The 23,207-nt window shown below is 39.3% G+C and overlaps 1 protein-coding gene and 1 non-coding gene across 2 annotated transcripts in view; one reads left to right on the top strand and one right to left on the bottom strand.

Annotated features, from left to right (window-relative positions):
* The window catches only part of LOC140822964 (periodic tryptophan protein 2-like), a 97,575-nt gene extending 75,538 nt beyond the window's left edge, over positions 1-22,037 (top strand). Inside the window, exon 8 of the mRNA XM_073184005.1 lies at positions 22,021-22,037. The gene's annotated coding sequence lies outside the window, so the exon portion shown is untranslated. The remainder of the gene's footprint in view (positions 1-22,020) is intronic.
* LOC140824857 (small nucleolar RNA R71) lies at positions 19,759-19,864 on the bottom strand. Its single transcript, XR_012116476.1, has one exon. It is a non-coding gene; the product is annotated as a small nucleolar RNA R71 (small nucleolar RNA).
* Positions 22,038-23,207: the final 1,170 nt, after the last annotated feature.

Here is a 23,207-nt window from a genome sequence, read left to right as displayed (position 1 = left end):
AAAATTACTAACTAAATGATTTAGGCTTAAAAACGCTAAAACTCAATAAATCATTAAATCGCCTCATCCTTAAGTAAATAAAATAAAATAAAATACTGCATTTTAAATTGCCGAAAATCGTCACCGGTCTTTTCCTCGTTCCCGCCTCGAATAATCGCCTGAAACATGAAACTCGAAAAAAAATTTAACGTGCATCACATAAACATAATTAATTTAAAATAATACATTTAAATAAATCGTGCACTACTAAGGCTCGTTTTAAAATTAAATAAATGTTTTAATAATTAAATAAATGTATGGATTATACGTGTACTGAATTTGGGCACTACAATAGATCTAGCAAAATCCTATCAGGAATCTAGTTAGTAGTTTTGTCCAACTATGATTTCTAGAGTCTTATATAGATAATATAATCTTATCTAGACAAAGTAATCTTATCAAGATAATTCAATATTATCTAGATAATATTTGAATAGGACACTCCGAATCAAAATGTCAAAACTCCTAGTTATATTTGAATATGATACTCCAGTCCAATGAGTCAAAACTTCTATTGGATTTTTTGCCTAACTATGGCTCCTAATGGTTAGACTATAAGTAGGATACTCTAAGCTTGATCTATCATACAACCCATTACCATCGTATATCATAATCACGATCGACGATCAGATATCACTAATGTAACGAGAGTAAACAACTCATTATAATTATATATATTCAAACTTTTTGAAAATCACTAAGTCAAAGCCAACTTGTTAAAATCAATCATCCAATGACTCAAATTTTTTGCAACTGTCAACTTTGGAACACATTCATAAAATTATATAGTCGTACACTTCTCACGAATTTAGCTGTCATGCTAACTCTCACAACTTACAAATATAGAATCCGTTTAAAAAAAATTTATAAGCTAAATGTTTGATATCGATCAAACTACAATTAAAATATTCAACTAATTGAATTTGATAAACGGAAACACAGAAATCAGTACTTGTCTTACCTCAATGGTTCATGAATACAGCTAGTTGTGGATTCACAACTCATGTGATTCGAGATTACACGTGTCCTTATACGAGCTTACCGTAATTAACATCATTCTATGCATCAACCCATTGACCATAAGAATGTCGGAACTCATTTTTAATTGCACCCATCAAATCATGATAAGACGTCTAGTAGCATCTCTCTATGATTCCCTAGGTATCATTGACAATACCTGGAAGAACTGACGGTTATGGTTAACGTACAATATGATCCTTTTATTTCATATATCCTTATTGCATCGAGGGTTTCATATGAATTCGATAACGATGCGATGTATCTTTGAGTATTCATAGTAGCATCTGATGTGCAACTAGAGAACCACTTTACCTAAAAATTAAATCTCATGCTCTGGTCAGAGATTCATTATACTATTAATTCATCAGATTACATAGAATATCTACACCTATAGGTGAGCGGTGAATCCTCGAATACAATTCATTAGCTACTATGTATGTCGATACTCCACCTAACCTCATCATCTGATGTGCCTCGCGGAGCCCGTAAATGTGTCAAAGTGCAGGAATAGTATGTAGAGACTTTATTTTGTCTCTGTTAATAAGTACTAATGATTTACAACCATAATCACATATTTATCCACTAGATAAATGGTAATCACTTGGAAAATTCGAGGGAGAGTTATTCAGTAACACATCATATGAGCACTCATCATGTATGATTGGATATCCTCATGTCCCTAACATTGAAATAAGGTACTCAACATCACAAATGATAGTCTCTGATACCCTATGGATAGGCCTATCAAGATCAGGCCCAAACAAGACTTTGGACCCCCGGCCCATTCCTAACCTAGGTGAGTGACCCATGATGGATCTTATGTACGCTTCTTGTTTGATCTCCATCAAACTATAGTCGCCAAATTCCAACCCTTTGAAATTTGACTATCTCAACGGGAACACAGATTCCGATACTTGTGTGACCCTAAATGGTTTAGGGATACAGCTAGCCGTGAGTTCACATCTCCATGTGATTCAGAATAACATTTATTCTTATTCGGGTTTACCCTAGTTAACCCCATTCTTTTCATCAACTCCTTAATCAAGAATGTCAGAACTTATTTTTTATTGCACCCATCGGATCATGGTAAGAGCGTCTAGTAGCATCGCCCCATGATCCCCTAGGTATCACTGATAGTGCCTGCAAGAACCTTTAGTCATGGTTAGCGTACAGTACGGTCCCTTCAACACATATATATCCCGATCGAATCTGCAACCATTGGTATATCGAGAGTTGCATATGAATTCGATAACGATGTGATTTATCTTTGAGTACTAATAGTGGCATGACATGTGCAACTAGGAAAACACCTTTTCCTAAAGCACATTTCTTGCTCTGGCCAGAGACTCCTTGCACTATTAACTCATCAGATCACATAGGATATCTTCACCCATAGGCGAACGGTGAATCCCCGACTACAATGCATTTGCTCCTACGTATTTCGAAACTACACCCAACCTCGCCACCTGATGACCCTCAATGGAGTCGGCAGACGGATCAAAGTGCATGCTAGTACGTATATCCCCTACATTGTCTCGGGTCAATGGACTAATGGTGTACAACCATAACTGCGGACTATTCCACTCGATAAGTGGGAACCACTTGGATAGTCCGAGGGATGGTTGTTCAGTGCATCATCATATGATCACTCATCTGTGTGAATGGACATCTCCATGCCTTTGCCAATGAAACGTGGCGTTTACACCCCAAATGCTAGTCTCAAGCTCGAGCGACCTTTATCCTTGTTTTAGGCGGCTGATTCGACTAGGAACCTGTTTAGAATATACGGTACACTTCCTAATGAGTTTCATGATCTTAAGTTGTGGCGCAGACCTCATGGTACCTATTGTATATTCAATGACTTTATCTATGCAGCTTGCATGGGTATACAGACAAAGTATAATGCCATAATCGAATAAAATCGTAAAATATTTTTAAAATAAATTTTTTTTTGCATTAGAGTCAATAAAACCGGAGCCACGAGTTGGCTTGCCGAGCACCTACTCTAACAATCTCCCACCTGCCCTATAGCCAACTACCCATAGATCTTAGACCCATTGCTTCGCGATGCTTCTCAAACAATGGTCCTGGCAGGGGCTTCGTCAGTGGATCTTCAACGTTATCTGCGGAGGCGACTCTCTCTACCGAAATGTCTCCACTTCCCACAATCTCCCGGATTATGTGGAATTTCCTCAGTATATGTTTGGATCGCTGATGAAACCTCGGTTCCTTCGCTTGCGCTACGGCACCGGTGTTGTCACAGTATACCGGGACTGGATCAACTATTTGAGGAATGACACCCAACTCTTGGATGAAATTCCTCATCCAAACACCCTCCTTTGCTACATCCGATGCAGCTATGTATTCGGCCTCAGTGGTTGAATCCGCTGTGGTGTCTTGCTTGGAACTCTTCCAAGAGACAACACCACCATTGAGCTTGAATACAAATCCAGAGGTCAATTTCGAATCATCCACATCTAATTGGAAGCTAGAATCAGTGTAGCCTTCCAATTTTAGTTCTCCACTCCCGTGTTCAAAGAACAAATTCTCAGTTCTTCTCAAGTACTTAAGAATGTCCTTTACTACTTTCCAATGTAGTAGATCGGGATTCGACTTATATCGGCTTGCAACACTCAGTGCATATGCAATATCAGGTCGAATAGATATCATACCATACATTATACTGCCTATGGCCGACGCATATGGAATGCGGCTCATGGTTTCTATCTCTTCATCAGTCTTAGGGCACATAGACTTGGATAGATTCACACCATGAGACATTGGGAGATATCCTCTCATGGACTCCTCCATAGAGAATCTCTTCAGTATGGCATCAATATATGTGGTTTGAATGAGCCCTAGCATCCTTTTGATCTATCCCTATATTTCTGTATTCCTAATACATATGATGCTTCACTCATATCATTCATGGAGAACTTACCAGCTAACCCTACTTTAGTTGACTTCAACATCCCTACATCATTCTCAATGAGTAGTATGTTATCCACATAAAGTACTACGAATGTCACTGAACTCCCACTAACTTTCTTGTATACACAAGGTTCCTCGGGATTTTTGGCAAAATCAAACTCTTTGATAGTGTTGTCAAATCTGAGGTTCTATCTCCTTGATGCCTGTTTGAGTCCATAAATGGATCTCTGAAGTTTTCATACTTTATGCTCACTTCCTACTGATGTGAATCCTTCAGGTGGAGACATGTAAATCTCTTCCTTAATCTCCCCATTAAGGAACGCTGTCTTCGCATCCATTTTTCATATTTCATAGTCATACCATGCTGCTATGGTTAGCCGTATCCTAATGGACTTGAACATTGCGACCGGAGAAAGGGTTTTCTCATAGTCAACACCTTGCCTTTGAGTAATCCTTTTGCTACCAATCTAGCTTTGAAGGTCACCACCTTCTCATCCGCTCCAAGTTTCCTTTTGTAAATCCATTTGCATCCTAAGGAACAATTCCCTTAGGTGGATCTACTAAGGACCATACTTGGTTCGAATACATGGAGTCTATTTCGGACTGCATGGCTTCAAGCCATTTAGATGAATCGGCATCAGACAATGCTTCCTTGAAATTTAATGGATCACATCCAGGAATGAGCTCATCTTGGCCCTCTTCAAGAAGCAGACTCAACCTATTAGGCGACCTCGAGATCCTTTCGGATCTTCTAAGAGCTTGTGTTTCTTTGATTGGCTGTTGGGATGTGGGTTATGCTTCTTGTGTAGTATGTGGTTCTCGAATCTCATCGAGTTCTATCATCCTGCCTTTTCTATTCAATAGAAACTCCTTCTCTAAGAAGGTGGCATACCTTGAAACAAACACCTTTGTTTCACTGGGATAATATAAGTAATATCCAATAAAGTTATTTGGATATCCGACAAATTAGCACAAATTGTCTTTACTATCCAATTTGTCTCTCACTGCCTGCTTCACATAATCAAGGCATCCCCATATTCTTAGATAAGAATATTTGGGCGGCTTTTCCATCCATATCTCATATGGAGTTTTATTCACTGCCTTTGTATGGACTTGATTCAACAACCTTGCCTCTGTTTCAAGTGCATATCCACAAGGGGAAGGCGGCAACTCAGTGAATCCCATCATAGATCGGACCATGTCCATCAATGTCCGATGACGATGTTCTGACACATCATACAACTGGGGTGTGGCAGACGGAGTCCACTATGAGAGAATCCTATTCTCGTTAAGGTAGTCTTGAAATTCAGTACTCAAGTATTCTCCACCTCGATCTAATCGTAGTGTTTTAATACTTTTTTCTTATTGTTTCTCTACTTCTGCTTTGAATTCTTTGAACTTTTCAAAGACTTCTGACTTGTATTTCATTAAATACACATACCCAAACCTCGAATGGTCATCGGTAAAGTAATGAAGTAGAAATGGCCAAATCTCATGCTAACACTTAGCGAGCCATACACATCTGTATGGATCAAATCCAACAGATCATGTGCACGTTCCATTTTCCCTAGGAAAGGGGCCTTAGTCATTTTTCCTTTCAGACAAGACTCACACGTCTCTAGAGAGTTTATGTCTGACGAGTCAAACATGCCCTCTCCCACTATCTTGTGGATCCTTCTTTGGGAAATATGTCCTAGCCTAACGTGTCACAAATGTGCTTAGTTTAGACATCTTGTTTTCTTTTGGTTGTTGTTGAAATTGTGTTTACCTGGACATTCACTTATCATTGCCAAAACATTTCCGGCCCAGATAATATCTTATGTCCAGACTTCTTGCAGTGTAGTAAATATGTTCTGACTTATCGGACTTTGTCAAATTCCAGGCCCACCACCTTCTCAATAGACCCAATCATACTTACACCATGCTCATTGGCAAGAGCCCCATCTTGCATGCGTGTAGTCATGTGTTCCTTGAAAGTGGCGTGCATTATTATGCGAGTTTCATGCACTATGCAACTCTTGCATGTGTATTTGAATGTCAACATCATTAAAAATTTTCTCAAACTATCTCTACAGTTCATTTGATATAGAAGTGAGCATATTACACTTTAGCTTGATACTATGGTCCAACCATCTCGCACGCTTTGTCAGTTCAGCAAGACTGACATTAGTGTGTATGCAATTTTCTCCAAATTTAGAACAATTTTCCCAGCCAATCTTGAAAATTAGTGTTTGGTTATCTTGTTTTAATAACAGATATGAATTACGCGACGAAATCATAAATATACTGATATAGAAATAGAATAAACGTTACCGACTATTTTAAAATAATTTGTAAGACGTAAAATATGGACTTTTGTTTTTACGAATTGTCCCCTACTATTTTGACATTTTCACCACCCTCTGAATTATGATCCCTAATAATATCAACCAATCATAACTTCCAAAAGGTATATCTCAATTGCAACTCCTTGCGACCCTTACGCAATTTTGCCTCATGTTTGAGGAGGGTCCAATAATATGATCCCTTTTCTCTTCACGTGTCGAGTCCGGCCCATCAATGTTGAACCTTAGTGGACGGTCGTCATGAGATCCCCCAATAATATGAGCCGAATTCATGGGAGTTCCACGTAGTTCACAACAAATATGTCAGTGGAAGTCACAGCTTTCCGGCGTCCAGGTCTCCCCAATAATATGAGCCAGACACTGACCGTGGGTAGCTTTCATCATGCAACCACCGTTGATGGAAGGCAGGAATTATTAAACTTTCTTATAATTATCATTTTAATTGACTTGATTTAAATTTTGGATCTCATCCAAAATGAGGGATTTTAATTTTAAAAATTTGACTCATCATTAATTTTAAAACTCGTGCCATGATTGTTTGTATGATTGCCGGATTCTTGCAACTCTTGTTATTGTATTAATGATAACGCACATACTGATTATTTATAATATATCACATACATCATAAATAATAATAAAGGATGATCGATAACCGAGAGCTAATTGATCCGTACGAGCCACATACGGATCCATGTCCATAGCCTAAGGAAATGCAGGGATGCAAATGCAGCTATTACATAAGCTTTCAAAATTTACATGTCTTCGATCTTCAAAACTCTTTCGAGGATCTCGGGCCCACCGTCTTCAAAACTTGATCTCCCACTAATTCTAATATTGACATTAAATATCCATGGCACATTGAGATACAAATTTAGGGGGTGAGAACGGACCATAAACCAGGTCCACTTTTAATTATCAAATAATCAAAAATTACAACATGTAAAAACCTAACATACACCTAGCAAATTGGTTATGGCTCTTGATCATCCTTTTAATATATAATATCATATATTATATAAATCCGATAATATCACATACTATCAATAAGTGTATCTCGTGAATTATCACTAACCTCCATAATTATCAAATTAAATAAACACTTTTATTTAATTTCAAATAATTAAATTTCTTGTAAAACACCTTTTACCATAAATTAGGGGTAAAATCGTCCTCATTTTCATAAAATATCAGTTTAACCCAAAATTTTAAAAAATCAAAAAATCACCCCCGGGCTCGAACAATTCAAGCCCACGACCCAGCACGGGGCCCGAGACGTTCTCGAGCAGCCCGCTGCCCGATCCAATCGGGCGCTGGCAGGCGCGGATGTGCGCTGGCCGCGCGCACAGGCCCGTGCGGCGCCGTGCGCGCGCGCGCGTTGGGGGCACGCCGCGCGGCAAAATTATTATTTTTTTTTTCAAAAACAGATTTTTCAAAAATAATTTTTTTATATATGGGCGTTTTTCATAAAAAATCTTACGCGGTTAGAAATAATAAACTCAACACAATTTAATTAAAACACACGATTGGGAATAACCTGGCTTTGATACCACTGTTGGGACATCGTATTCTCGCAACAAAGACGCAGCGGAAGTTTAAATTATTTTGTTCTTGGGCGTCGTGTGTTTAAAAACATCCATAGGGTGTTTAGAATTATACCTATGCGTTCTTAACGGTGGACACCAAACTATTCCGATGTTTAAACGGATATAGCCCTTCTTGTAAATCACTACGAACGGCTCTTTTTCTTTGATCGCCTAATTAGGTCCACGATCGAAAACTAATTTCCTCGTTTGGTTTGCACTAGAAAATCCAAACGATTTGTGCGTTGAGACTGTATCCTCCGAATGTACAAAATCTGGAGATGAAGTGCGCGACGATGGAACAAGGGAAGTGGCCGAAACATTTACAAACATTAATTGGTTCTTAATCTATCATTAACAAATATTAATGATTCTTAATAAATAATTAAGCAAAAACAACTTGCCTTTTTCCAAAAAGTGGCCGTGGGTTTTGAAGGAATTTTGGAGAGAATTTTTTTTGTTTTCTTCTGTGTGCAAAACTTCATCATCCAACAATGAGCCCTAATGTTGTATTTATAGAATGAGACTCCTAATCTAATTAGGAGTCCCTTTCCCACAAGGACTCTTATAATTTTATTATATTTAAACTCTCATATTATTAATATATAATGTATTTATTAACCTTTAATAATACATGATATAATAATATCATATACACATATTTTATATCACCATATAAAATATATAAATGCACAAGTTTATAAATTAAATAACTATTATTTAATTTATAAACTAACTCATTAGTTAATTTAATTCTAGACTCCTCTAAAATATTTAAGAGAATTTGTGTATGTTAGTAGTCACCACTACTAACACAATCATTTAATTAGTAAATTTCAAATTTAATAAAAAAATGATTTCGAACTCATCATAACCTCAATCGACAATCCGAGAGCGCCGATTTACCAAGGATACAAATCTTGTTCATATAATGAAAATTGAAAATTTCGAAGATCAAAATTTTCATTTACCAAATTTAGAACTTACCATATTTGGCAGTTACCATATTTGGCAGCTACCAGTTTTAGTTAACTCATTCACAAAACAGGCAGTTCCACTCTCCTTCCTTATTTATCAATCATGCCAACTTCCATTTCTTCCATCCTATGGAATCAGTTCATAAACTCCTTTATAAGCTTCTTGTTTGATCTCCATCAAACTATAGTCGTCAAATTCCAACTCTTTGAAATTTGACTATCTCAATGGGAACACGAAATCCGATACTTGTGTGACCCTCAATAGTTTAGGGATACAGCTAGCGGTGAGTTCACATCTCCATGTGATTCAGAATAACATTTATTCTTATTCGGGTTTACCCTAGTTAACCCCATTCTTTTCATCAACTCCTTGATCAAGAATGTCAGAACTTATATTTTATTGCACCCATCGGATCATGGTAAGAGCGTCTAGTAGCATCGCTCCATGATCCCCTAGGTATCACTGATAGTGCCTGCAAGAACCTTTAGTCATGGTTAGCGTACAGTACAGTCCCTTCAACACATATATATCCCGATCGAATCTGCAACCATTGGTATATCGAGAGTTGCATATGAATTCGATAACGATGTGATTTATCTTTGAGTACTAATAGTGGCATGGCATGTGCAACTAGGAAAACACCTTTTCCTAAAGCACATTTCTTGCTCTGGCCAGAGACTCCTTGCACTATTAACTCATCAGATCACATAGGATATCTTCACCCATAGGCGAACGGTGAATCCCCGACTACAATGCATTTGCTCCTACGTATTTCGAAACTACACCCAACCTCGCCACCTGATGACCCTCAATGGAGTCGGTATACGGATCAAAGTGCATGCTAGTACATATAGCCCCTACATTGTCCCGGGTCAAAGGACTAATGATGTACAACCATAACTGCGGACTATTCCACTCGATAAGTGGGAACCACTTGGATAGTCCAAGGAGGGTTGTTCAGTGCATCATCATATGATCACTCATCTGTGTGAATGGACATCTCCATGCCCTTGCCAATGAAACATGGCATTTACACCACAAATGCTAGTCTCAAGCTCGAGCGACCTTTATCCTTGTTTTAGGCGGCTTATTCGACTAGGAACCTGTTTAGAATATACGGTACACTTCCTAATGAGTTTCATGATCTTACGTTGTGACGCAGACCTCATGGTACCTATTGTATATTCAAGGACTTTATCTATGCAGTTTGCATGTGTATACAGATAAAGTATAATGTCATGATCGAATAAAATCTTAAAATATTATTAAAATAAAGATTGTTTTGCATTAGAGTCAATAAAACCAGAGCCACGAGTTGGCTTGCCGGGCACCTACTCTAACAGGCCGAAGCCTAGTAGAGAAGCTTGAGGTAGCGATGGTGAAGGGTGGAGCCTAGTAAATGAGCTTAAGGCGGTGAGAGTGAAAAACTTGAAATATGGAGGGTGAGGGTTCGTAATTTTACTATTAAGGTTGGAGCCTAATAAAAAGCTTGAGGTGGTGAGGGTGAAGATTAGAGCCTAGTAGATGACTTTGAGGTGGCGAGGGTGAAGTTTGGACCCCAGTTAGAGAAGCCTAAAGTGGGGAGGGTGAGGAGTTTGAAGTATGGAGTGTGAGGGTTCAAAGCCTAGTAGAGGAGCTTGAGGTGGTGAGGGTGAAGGATGTAGCCTAGTAGATGACCTTGACGTGATGAGAGTGAAGAGTATGAAGTGTGGAGAGTGATGGTTCACATTTTACTCAAAATAAGATCTTGAAGATGAAGCTGAAGAACTTGAAGAGTGGAGACCGATAAGTTCACATTTTTCCTACTATGGCTGAAGCCTAATAGAGGATTTTGAAGATGAGGGAAAATAGGAAGCAGAATGTGAGAGCTAGTTGGTGAAGGAAGGAGAAAATATTGTGTGGGGAGAGGAGAAAAAATGACGAGGAGGCGAGGCACTTTGAGAGGAAAGAGGAGGTGAAGCTGCGAGGTGATGGGAGAAAGAGGGGCGGGCGTGGGCTAGGGCTAGACCACGCAAGGGAGAAGGTGGGCGAGACGTGGGGCAAAGGGGCTAGTGAGGGGAGAGGAAGGAGAAGGAGCAGCGGGCGTGGGCACGTGAGGCCAGGGAGGAGAAGGGTAAGGGTTGGCTATCATGGGCGAGAAGCGAGGACACAACAGGCGTGGGCAGGTGAGGCGATGGAGAGACATGGGCGGGGCTAGTTATTGGGGACGAGAGGCGAAGCGAGGGCGAGGGCGAGGGCGAGGGCAAGAGAGGCGGAGAGGAAGCGACAGCGGGCGTGGGATGCACTAGGCGAGGGTGCTGATTATAGGGGATATGGAGGCTGGTGTAGGGGCAAGGCGAGATCTGGTGCAGGGGCAAAGGTGCATGCTTCGAGGATGGGGCGAGACTGCGGTGAAGCTAACGAGGGCGATGGCTGTGATGGACGGGAGAAGCAAGCGGGTGGGCGAGGCTTGCGAGCGGGCAAGAGGAAGGAGGGTGAGGTGCACGGGAGGGAAGAAGGTGAGACAGGGGCATGGGTTATGCAAGGGCGCTAGGCATGGGTGTTGCATAGGCGAGGGAGAGCTAGTGAATGAAGGGAGGAGAGAATATTGAGTGTAGAGAGGAGAATAAAGTGGGTAGTGGATGATTATTTATAGGGGAGCCCAATCAAGATCTAGCCCTTCTAAATGGGAAGGTGTTTCAATTTGTTTCCAAATTTTTTATGACTAGTGAGCAGTACGGAAAGAATGCACAACTCATATGTTGTAAACCAAGGACAACGCAATTAATCAAACTTTGAACCAGGGATTCAGTTCAACTTGAGAAGGAAAGACTGGTGATACATTATGGATATGCCCATGAAGATCAGGCCCAGACAAGACTTTGGACCCCCGGCCCATTCCTAACCTAGGTGAGTGGCCCATGATGGATCCCATGTACGCTCTTATAAATATCAAGTTTGAGCGTCCAATTCATTCATTCACTATATTGATTCCTAACAATGTCCCTAGCTCCTCTCTTATTTTATTCTCAATACCTGACTTGAGCGTCAGAAGGGCTACGCCGGGACACCCTTCACTCCTTTATAATGGTCTTATTTGTGATTTCAGGTCAGAGTAAATTCAAGGTCTGCATTCGTGCTAGTATAACTTGCTGGACCCGAACCCTATATTTTAAGTGAACATAGTATCAGTCTGAAACTCAAGCGTTCTTTATATTTATTTTAGACGGCTGATTCAGCTAGGAATAAGTTTAAAAAATATAATAACTTTTAAATGCGTTTCATGATCGTCATCATATGTACGACCTCATTCTACCATAGTATTTCAAGGTTTTTATCTATGCAGCTTGCATTCATATCTACTTTCTACATTCAGTGCAAAACCTATATAAGGTTGTGTAGATATCATAATATACATGATATTATTAATGGTTGACAAGTGGGGAATGCTTTTCATGGTTTCTATCTTCTCATCAGTCTTAGAGCACATAGACTTGGATAAAGTCACATCATGACATATTAGTAGATATCCTCTATTGGAATCCTCTATAGAGAATATTTTAGTATTATAACAATATAAATGGCTTGGGTGAGCCCTAGTACCATATTCAATATATCTGTATAGATCTGTATGCATAATATATAGGATTTTTTACTTACATCTTTCATGGAGAATTTACATGCTAGCCATACATTAGTTGATTGCAGCAATCTTACATCATTCCCAGTAAGTAGAATGTCGTCAATATAAAGTATTAGGAATGTCACATCAATCCTACTAGCTTTCTTGTACACACGTGGTTCATCGTGATTCTTAACAAAGTTAAGATCTTTGATAGAGTTATCGGATCTTGGTTTCCCACTTCTCGATGCCTGTTTCAAACCGTGTATCAATCTATGAAGTTTGCATGCCTTATGCTCACTTCCTACTCATATGAATCTTTCAGGTTGAAACATGTAAATCTTCCTTAATATTACCATTAAAGAATGTTGTCCTTACATCCATTTTTCATATTTCATAGTCATACCATATTGTTATAGCTAGTGGAATCCTAATGAACTTGAACATTGCAACAGGAGAAACTTTTTTCCTCATAGTTGATTATTTTCCTTTGAGTATATCATTAAGCTACAAGGCTAGCCTTGAAGGTCAATACATTCTCATCCGCCCTAGATTATTTTTGTAAATCAGTTTGCGTCATATGCGAAAAATTCCCTCAGGTGGATACACTATGGACCAAACACTGTTTGAATACATAAAGTTAATCTCAGATTGCATGACTTCAAGTAACTTGGATGAATCAACATTAGATATTGTTTTTTTGAAGTTTCTTGGATCACATCTAAGGTTAGGCTTATCTCGGCCTTCCTTAATTAATAAGCGGACCATACCTCACACGTGCTCTCGAGATCCTCTCAGATATATTAGGATCATGTACTTTTTTAATAGGTTGATCGGTGTGGCTTAACTATATCAGGAATGGATATTTCTCTAATCTCCTCGAGTTCGATTATCTTGCATTTTCTATCCAATAGAATCTCTTTATCTAAGAAGGTGACCTTTTTTGAAACAAAACCTTTGTTTCCTAGGATAATAGAAATAATAGAAAACAAAGTAGCACAAAATGAATATAATATTCAATTTGTGTCCCACTACTTTCTTCACTTAAGTAGGACATCCCTATTTGTTTAGGTAAAAATATTTGGGAGGCTTTCACATCTATATCTCATATAGGGTTTTATTCATTTTCTTTGTTTGATGTTGTTCAACAACATTTCCATAGTTTCAAGCGTATATCCCCAAAAAGATGACAACAGTAATAAGTTAATCGGACCTAACTATCAAGAGTGGCTAAGAAAATTAACTTTTTTTCACATCGGTAAGAGATGTGTAAATAATTACCAAGTATTCGCCAGATGGGACACTTGAAATATCAGTCCTGCTCAACTGATGAAGTTTGAGAGATGATAGGAATATGATCTACAAGCCAAGTGTTTTATGTTTTCTTTTAACTCAAATGAACTGTAGAGGTAATTCGAATAATTTGTACACACTGCTAACATTTACATGCACATGCAAGATTTGTATGGTACTCAGACTCGTACAGTCAGGCTATCTACTATCAATGAACTCATGCTACATGCATGCAATATGGAGCCTTGGTCCATGATCTTTATATACATATGATTTGGCTTATTGAGAAGGTGGTGGTTTGGAATTAATAATTCTTGACGAGTTCCATGATGACATCTCCTTTTTGTCATTCATTCCTCATTTGATGATTTTGTGCTGAACTTCAATATGAATAAGCTAGAAGCTAGCTTTGAAGAGCTAGTAAAATTGCATACGACTTATGAAACCACCGTAAAGAAAGAAAAGCTTGTTTTTCTAGTGGGCTCATCTACTGGAAATGGTAAGCAAATGTCCAAGTTAACAAATTTTCAACAACAAACAGAAAAAAACAAGATAGTTTTAACCAATCACACTTATGACATGCTAGAGTCGACATATTTCCCAAAAAATAAGAATGAACAAGCTAGTAAGAGATAGCATGTTTGATTTTTCGAGCATCTCGGGCAACCCCCTAGCATGCACCTTATGCTACCCGAACTTTTCAAGCAGCTCCATGTCATAAGATGCCTGAACTCATCGAAAAGCTTGTTTAAGGCAGAGCAAAAAGAAAAGCCTTGTCCGAACCAGAATTTTTTTTTATCAAGTTTTATGCAATATCCGGCTACAATATGAGAGAAAGACAGTAGCTGCCTGCATGCACTGCTTGAACAGTTTCGGGCAGCAAACAAATTTTTAATCTAAAAAATAATCTATTTTCTTGGGTGTTGTTATTTTCGAAATATTTTTCTTATGTGATTAGAAATAATTAATTCAATATGATTTATATAATAAATATATAAACCATAAAAAATAGAGAAACCTAGGCTCAGATACAACTGTTGGTGTACCATTTTTTCGCATTGTTTTCTCGTACCGAAAGCATAGCGGAAATTTTAAAATTTTATTTTGACATTCAAAATTGCTTGGGCAATCGTATGGTTTGAATTCCAACAATAAGGTGTTTATCGTATATATTTTTAGTGAATAAATCACTTGGCTCCAATTATTTTGAGATCAGCAGAGATAGTTCTTGTTGTATATCTCTACTTAAAATTAAATGGAATATATTGATCTTCAATCGCCAATAATCAAGTCGATGATTGACATCTACGATCCTATTCTAGTTTGCACTAGAAAATTTGTGCATTGTGAATAAAAGTGCACGATGGTTTTACAGACGTACAACGGTGAGATGTGGTGTACGACCGAGACTTGGTTAAAGAATACAAGGTGATGATCGATCTGTGTAGTTGGGAGGAGAGAGAAAATAGTCTAACATCAACATTTGATATGTTATATCATATTTAATGATAACATGGATCCAATATAATCCTATTAGAAATCTTGCTAATAGTTTTGACAAACTACGAGATCTAGATTATTATCTAGATAATACAATCTAATCTAGATAATGTTTAATTAAGACAATATAAATCAGCATGTCAAAACTCCTAGTTATAGTTTGATTTGGATACTCTAGTCCAATGAGTCGGAACTCCTACTTGGTATTTTGCCTAACTAAGATTTCTACTAGTTAGAGTTTCACTTGGATACTCCAAACATAATCCATCAATTAGTCCACGATTGTGGTTTTGTCATAATCACAATCAAATATCAAAACTCACCGATATGATGAGAATAAACAACTCTTTGTAATGACATAAAGTCAAACTTTTGGAAAACAACTTTGTCAAATTCAACTTGTCGAAGTCAATCATCCACTGACTCGAATTTTTACAACTGCAAGTTTTGGAATACATTAACAAAATTTTGGCAATCACACTCTCCTCGCTAATTTAGCAGTCCTGATAACCCTCACAGCTTCCAAATATGAGATCCGCTCACAAACTTTTTTATAAGCTTAATGTTTGTTCTTCATCAAACTACAATCACCAAATTCAACTTTTTGAATTTAACTATAATCATGGGAACACAAAAATCAATACTTATGTGACTTGAAATGATTTTAGGGTTACAACTAGTCGTGATTTCACAACGTATGTGATTCGAGACAACATGTGTCCCTTACGGGATTGCGCTAATCAGTCTGATTCTATGCATCAAACCATTTATCATAAGAATGGTAGAACTTATTTCTGACTGAATTCCTCAAATCATGGTAAAAGCACCTAATAGCATCACCACATGATTATTTTTGATATCACTAATAGTATCTGCAAGAACCAGTAGGATATGGTTAATGTAAGGTGCAAAAATACGATAACGTAACTCAACTACATGCAAATCTAGGAAAAATGAAAAATGACTAATTCAATGGTTTTAATGGAATGAATTAATAATGATATGCATGATTACATGTTTAAAAATAGGGTTTACTTTAGAATGCATAAAACTGTGTTTTAAAGATTATTCAAGACGCGATCTAGGAACGGAGACCGAGGACCATATAAGGGAAAATATTTTTATAAAATAATTATTTTTATTTTTTTAATGTGGGGTGTATTTTAAATAGAATTTTTGAAAATGATGTGTTTTAAGGTGTTTTTATACGCCGAGTTGTATTTTAAACCAGCGATAGGTTTTTGATAAAAACAAAATATGGACTTTTCGAGAACCCGACCATTATTTTCACAAACTTTTCTGAATAAAATATTTTAAATATTAACTAATGGGCTTATTGGGTCTATTATAATAGGTTAATGGGCCTAGGATTATACTATGTGTTTTAATTAAAATAGAAAGCCAAAAACCTCCCTAACCGCACCATAAACCCATGCCCCTCACCCCCTAATCATACTAGGACTCCCCCTCACGCACCACACGCCCACACACCACACAAATTGGAGGAGGAAACTCACGGCTTGAAGGAAAATTCATCAAAAGTCGCCTCTCCGCCAACGTTCCTCGTATCGCCAAGTATTTTCGTGCGTAATAAATTCAAATGCACGCCTTAATCTCCTTTTCTCATCTATCACATCATATTATGTGTTTGATGTATGTTTGCATGAAAAAATATGAACCCTTGTATTATTTTCATTTTTATGCCATGTTGTGCCAAAAAAACCCATGTTATTAAGAATCAAAACCCATGTTAATGGTGCATGAAGGGGCTGCCATCATAGGGATATGGGAAAGGACGAATTTCAAAGGTTTAAGGGCCTAGACAAGCTTACACAAGGGCTGGACATGGAGGAGTTAAGGGTTGAACGAAAATAGAGTCCTTGTGGGCAAGGGCTCTTCGGCTGGGATCTTTGATGGCCAAGGCTTCTAGATGTTGTTCGAGCATGTCTAGGAGACCTAAAGGTGCTGGAGGATGGTTCTATATGGGCTGTGCACGGGCTGGACACAAGCTAGGAGAGGGCTGCACGCTTTGGGGTTTGAGGGAAAGCTAGGTTTTCGGTTTTCGGGTTCCTCGAAGGGTGGGGCTGCTAGCTGCTGTTAGGGAATGTCCAAGGGTCCTAAGGGGGCTGAGTTGGAGTTGTAGGCTGAGAGATCAAAGGCTGGTTTTAAGAGGAATATGCTGTAGAGAAAGGCTTGGGGGCGCAAGGCATATAGGCTATGATTGAGGGGTTTGCAAGTGCATGGGCTTTATAGGCGGTTCCAGTAGCTTGTCTAGGGTTCGGTCATGGTAGTATGAGTGTCAAATAAGGTCTGGTTGATATGTGTCGTTTTTACGTGTTTTATTGCATTGGTTTAGTTGTGTTTGCATGGTGCATGTATGCATTTCGTTTACTTTTTGTTCATTTTAGAGTAAATATTTGCATTTTATCCTATCTCACTCGGGCGTGATTAATTTGCAGGAAAAAAGGCCGGAACAACCAAAAATCGGAGCCAAGTGCCAAGTCAAGACAAAAAGGGCAGAGGAGTTGGCGCTCGGGCGGTGAAATTGTACCGCCCGAGCGCGAAAAGAGAAATGCCGAAGTTCTTGTACAGAAGGATTGGCGCTCGGGCGGTGAAATTCTACCGCCCGAGCGCGAGATGAAAGCCCCAAAGGAACTTCGACAGAAAGGTCGGCGCTCGAGCGGTAGTTTTCTACCGCCCGAGCGTGAATGCTGCATATGCCAAGGAGAATTACAGAGAGTGTGGCGCTCGAGCAGTACTTTTCTACCGCCCGAGCGCCACCTATTTTTGGAAAGTGTTATTCGCGATTTCTTGCCTGATTTGATGATAGGGAACGATATGGTAAGTCTTGGGGACGAATTGGGGGGATTATTCAGAGATATTCAGACAAAAATTGGAGAGCCGTCATCGAGTTTAGAGAGGACTTTTGCGCTTGGATTGAAGATTTGAAGATTCCGAGCACCGTTCTTCGCAGATTTCGTCTCGCCTAGTATTTCTAATCTAGTTTATTTCGTTTTAAACATTGTTGCATTTATTTTTACGATGAATTCTAGTAGCTAAACTCAATATTTGTTGGGATTAAAGGGGATCCTACCCCAAACTTTTAGTTGGTTAATTTATATTTCGGTTTGTGATTTATCCTTGATTATTCTACGATTTTCATTGTGTCGTTGAGCGTAGCTGACTTTAACGACTATTTTATATCACGAGTGAGTTCGAGAGAATAACTAGTACTGATAGGATCGAGTAGTATAATTCGCGGATCTACAATTTGCATAGATGTATGAAATTGGATACGTGCCGATAGTCATAGTCCTTAGGGTCGAAAACTAGGGGGTTTCATTAATCGAAATGCGATTCATTCTTGATAAATAATTAAAGACATTTAATTACTTCATTGAGTGAATTAGTTTGGCATAGCTCGAGAGAGTGTGTTAAATTGAATAGGAAATCCTGTCGGAAGCGTAGAACACAATCGAACAAATTAATTAATAAGGGATAGGTGAACCAGAATTCCCAACAAATTCTTTTATCATTTGAAATTTAACCAATTGATTTAGCATTCATATTTTATCATTTAATCTTTGAACTTGGTTATTTAATTTTCTTGCATTTTAGTAGTTATAACACAATCAATCACCTTTCGTCGCTAAAGTTTTAATAACTAAAACAATAATTGTTAAATACAGTCCTCAGTGGAACGATACTCGTATTCACATACACTATATTATTACTTGATATCGTGCACTTGCGATCACTTTTTGAGCATACAAAATCATATTTTAGTGGGGAATTCACCATACAAGTTTTGCTCGACCAAGTTTTTGGCGCCGTTGCCGGTGACTGTTAATCTACAATTATATTTTTAGTTATTTTCTTTAGTGTATTTTATTTTTATTGAGCTAACACTCAATATTTTATTCCAGGTATCTTGTCTAGTGCATGCCAAAGTCACTTGACGTGGAGCTTGAGTTCGACCCTGAAATTGAAAGAACTTTTCGCAGGAGAAGACAGCAGCAAAGACTGAAGGAACTGATGGAGAGACACGAGCAAGAGCATGAGGAGGAGCGCTGTGAAGAGAGACATATTGAGATGCCACGCCGCATACCAATGTTAGAGTATGCCCAGCCTTCTTTGGATGGTGCACGCCCTAGCATTGTGAGACCTATTGTGCGGGCAAATCACTTTGAAATCAAGCCAGCTATAATCCAGATGATTCAGAACACAGTCCAATTCGGAGGAACTGCTGTGGACGATCCAAACACACACATCGCGGATTTTCTTGAGATTTGCGATACTTTTAAATTTAATGGAGTTTCTGATGATGCTGTTATACTGCGTTTATTTCCTTTCTCTTTGCGTGATAAGGCTAAAGCTTGGTTGAATTGTTTACCTGTAGGTTCGATCACTACATGGGAGGACATGGCGAAAGCGTTTCTTATCAAATACTTTCCTCCATCGAAGACCATGAAGCTGCGGGCAGACATCACAACATTTGCTCAGTTCGATCAAGAGTCACTATATGAGGCATGGGAGCGTTTCAAAGATCTATTACGAAGATGCCCACATCACGAGTTGCCACTTGGGTTAGTCGTTCAAACCTTCTATTATGGCTTGCTTACTCCTAATCGTACGATGATAGATGCTGCTGCTTGTGGAAATCTATTGAGAAAAACTGCCGAGGAAGGGTATGAGCTACTGGAGGAGATGGCTGCTAGCAGTTATCACCCTCAATCTGACAGGAACAATCAGCTGAAAAATGCAGGGATTCACCAGGTAACTGATTTATCTGCTATTACTGCACAACTTGATGTTTTAAACAGGAAACTGGATGGCTTGAACATGGGTGGCACGGCTATGCGTTTGCAAGAGGTATTCTGTGAGAAATGTGGGGGTGAGCACTATGTGGAAGACTGTCAAGATGACAATCCATTCTATGTGCCCGAAGGAGCACCTGTGCATCAAGTGGGAGTCCAAAACCGCCCAAGGCATGACCCTTATTCGAACACATACAATCCTGGGTGGAGGCAACATCCTAAATTCTCATGGGGCGGTCAAAACAGTCAAACTAGACCGCAAGGAGGACAACAATATGGCAAACAACCAATGTACAGATCCGATCCTCCTAGAGAAGAAAAGTCCAACTTGGAGCAAATGATGTCTAAGTTTATTTCATCCACTGAAACTAGACTTCAAAATCAAGATGCGTCGATTAAGGGGCTCGAAACTCAGATTGGGCAATTGGCCAAGATGATAGCAAATCGAGAGCCGGGCACCTTGCCAAGCAACACCGAAACTAATCCAAAAGAGCAAGTGAAGGCCATTGAGTTGAAGAGTGGAAAGATTTTGGAGCCTAGAGAGAAAGAGAAAAGCCAAGTATCGGATGAGCATGCTGAGGCGTCAAAAGGTAAGTCATCTAACTCTACACCAGCACCCACGGCACATCCTAAGATTGTTATCCCCCCGCCTTTCCCTGCAGCATTGAAAAAGGCAAAACTAGATGCACAATTCGGTAAATTTCTTGAGGTGTTTAAAAAATTGCATATCAATATTCCCTTTGCCGATGCTTTAATGCAAATGCCTAGTTATGCCAAATTCTTGAAGGACATCTTAGCTAACAAGCGAAAATTGGAGGATCACATGACAGTGAACTTGACTGAGAGTTGCTCTGCTTTGGTGCAAAACAAAATCCCACCGAAACTAAAAGACCCAGGGAGTTTTTCTATCCCTTGCATGATTGGTGATGTTGTTTTTCGTAAAGCGTTGTGTGATCTTGGTGCAAGTATTAATCTGATGCCCTTATCTGTTTTCAGGAAACTCGGATTAGGAGAGCCTAAGCCGACGAGGATGTCTTTACAACTGGCTGACAGGTCTGTCAAGTACCCCCGCGGAGTGATTGAGGATGTGCTAGTGAAAGTGGACAAGTTTATCTTTCCTGCGGACTTCGTGGTGCTTGATATGGATGAGGATGAGGAGATGCCTCTGATTTTGGGTAGACCGTTCCTTGCGACTGGCAAGGCACTGATTGATGTGCAAGAAGGGAAGTTGCGATTGAGAGTGGGCGACGAAGAGATTACTTTTGATGTGTTTAATGCACTTAAGCACACACTGCATTCTGATAGTTGTTTTAGAATTGATGCGTTTGACTCTCTTGCGTCTAACTATGTGCAGAATGCTCTTAGGGACCCTTTGGAGGCCACTAGCGATACTGAACTGGGAGAAGAGGAATTGGATGAGGAAAGAGCCGAAATTGTGGCACACTTTAATGCCAACCAACCATGGAGAAGGCCAATGAGGATGCGACTAGAAGATCTGGGAGAACGAAGAGATTTGACCCCTCAAAGGTCAAGCATCGAGGATCCCCCAACACTTGAGCTGAAGCCATTGCCTCCACACCTCAAGTACGTGTACTTAAGGTGAGAATAACACTTTACCTGTCATTATTTCTGCTGCTTTGATAGATGTGATGGAGGACAAACTGTTGGAAGTATTGAAAGCACACAAGGGTGCATTTGCGTGGAAGGTGGCGAATATCAAAGGGATCAATCCATCAGTCTGCATGCACAAGATCTTGATGGAAGAGAAGTACTCACCTCTTGTGCAACCTCAGCGAAGATTGAATCCTAAGATGCAAGAGGTAGTGAAAGCTGAAACGATTAAGCTTCTCGATGCAGGTATTATTTATCCTATATCTGATAGTGCATGGGTAAGTCCTGTTTAATGTGTGCCAAAGAAAGGTGGGATTACTGTTATCACAAATGAAAATAATGAATTAATACCCACTAGGACTGTTACGGGATGGCGTGTGTGCATTGATTATAGAAAATTGAATGATGCCACCCGTAAAGACCACTTTCCCCTTCCCTTTATTGATCAGATGCTGGAGAGGTTAGCGGGTCATGAGTTTTATTGCTTCTTGGATGGGTATTCGGGGTACAACCAAATTATGATTGCGCCGGAGGACCAAGAGAAAACCACTTTCACTTGTCCTTACGGCACTTTTGCTTTTCGCCGCATGCCGTTTGGTCTATGTAATGCCCCTGCCACATTTCAACGTTGCATGACCGCTATATTCCATGATATGATAGAAACTTTTCTTGAAATTTTTATGGATGATTTCTCGATATTTGGCTCTTCTTTTGATGATTGTTTGCAGAATCTGACGGTAGTGTTGAGGAGATGTGAGGAGACAAACTTGGTGCTTAATTGGGAGAAATGCCACTTCATGGTACAAGAAGGAATTGTCCTAGGGCACAAGGTTTCGGGGCACGGAATCGAGGTGGACAAGGCGAAAGTTGAAGTGATTAAGAACTTACCACCTCCGGCGTCCATAAATGGAGTTAGAAGTTTTCTATGCCACGCCGGTTTTTACCGGCGTTTTATCAAAGATTTTTCTAAAGTTGCCAAACCTCTATCTTCTTTACTCATGAAAGATGTACCTTTTGACTTTAATTCTGATTGTTTGCAGGCATACGAGAAGTTGAAGGAGCGCTTGGTGACGGCTCCTGTCTTGGTAGCACCGGATTGGGATATACCCTTCGAGATCATGTGCGATGCTAGTGATACTGCGGTAGGTGCTGTCCTCGGCCAAAGACAGAACAAGGTATTCCACACTATATACTATGCAAGTAAGACTCTAGATGAGGCACAATTGAATTATGCTACCACCGAAAAAGAGTTACTTGCAGTAGTGTTTGCACTTGACAAGTTTCATGCATATCTTGTTTTGTCTAAAGTCATTGTCTACACTGACCACTCTGCACAGAAACATTTACTTGCTAAGAAAGATGCAAAACCACGCCTACTTCGGTGGATTCTATTGTTGCAAGAATTTGATTTAGAAATAAAAGATAAGAAGGGTGTTGAGAATGTGGTTGCAGATCATTTGTCTAGATTAGAATGTATTTGTAATGATTCTGT

The sequence above is a fragment of the Primulina eburnea genome, chromosome 2, assembly GCF_022965805.1.
Source record: "Primulina eburnea isolate SZY01 chromosome 2, ASM2296580v1, whole genome shotgun sequence".
Classification (NCBI taxonomy): domain Eukaryota; kingdom Viridiplantae; phylum Streptophyta; class Magnoliopsida; order Lamiales; family Gesneriaceae; genus Primulina; species Primulina eburnea.
Note: the sequence above shows the minus strand (reverse complement) of the source record. Positions and strands in the feature narration are given on the sequence as shown.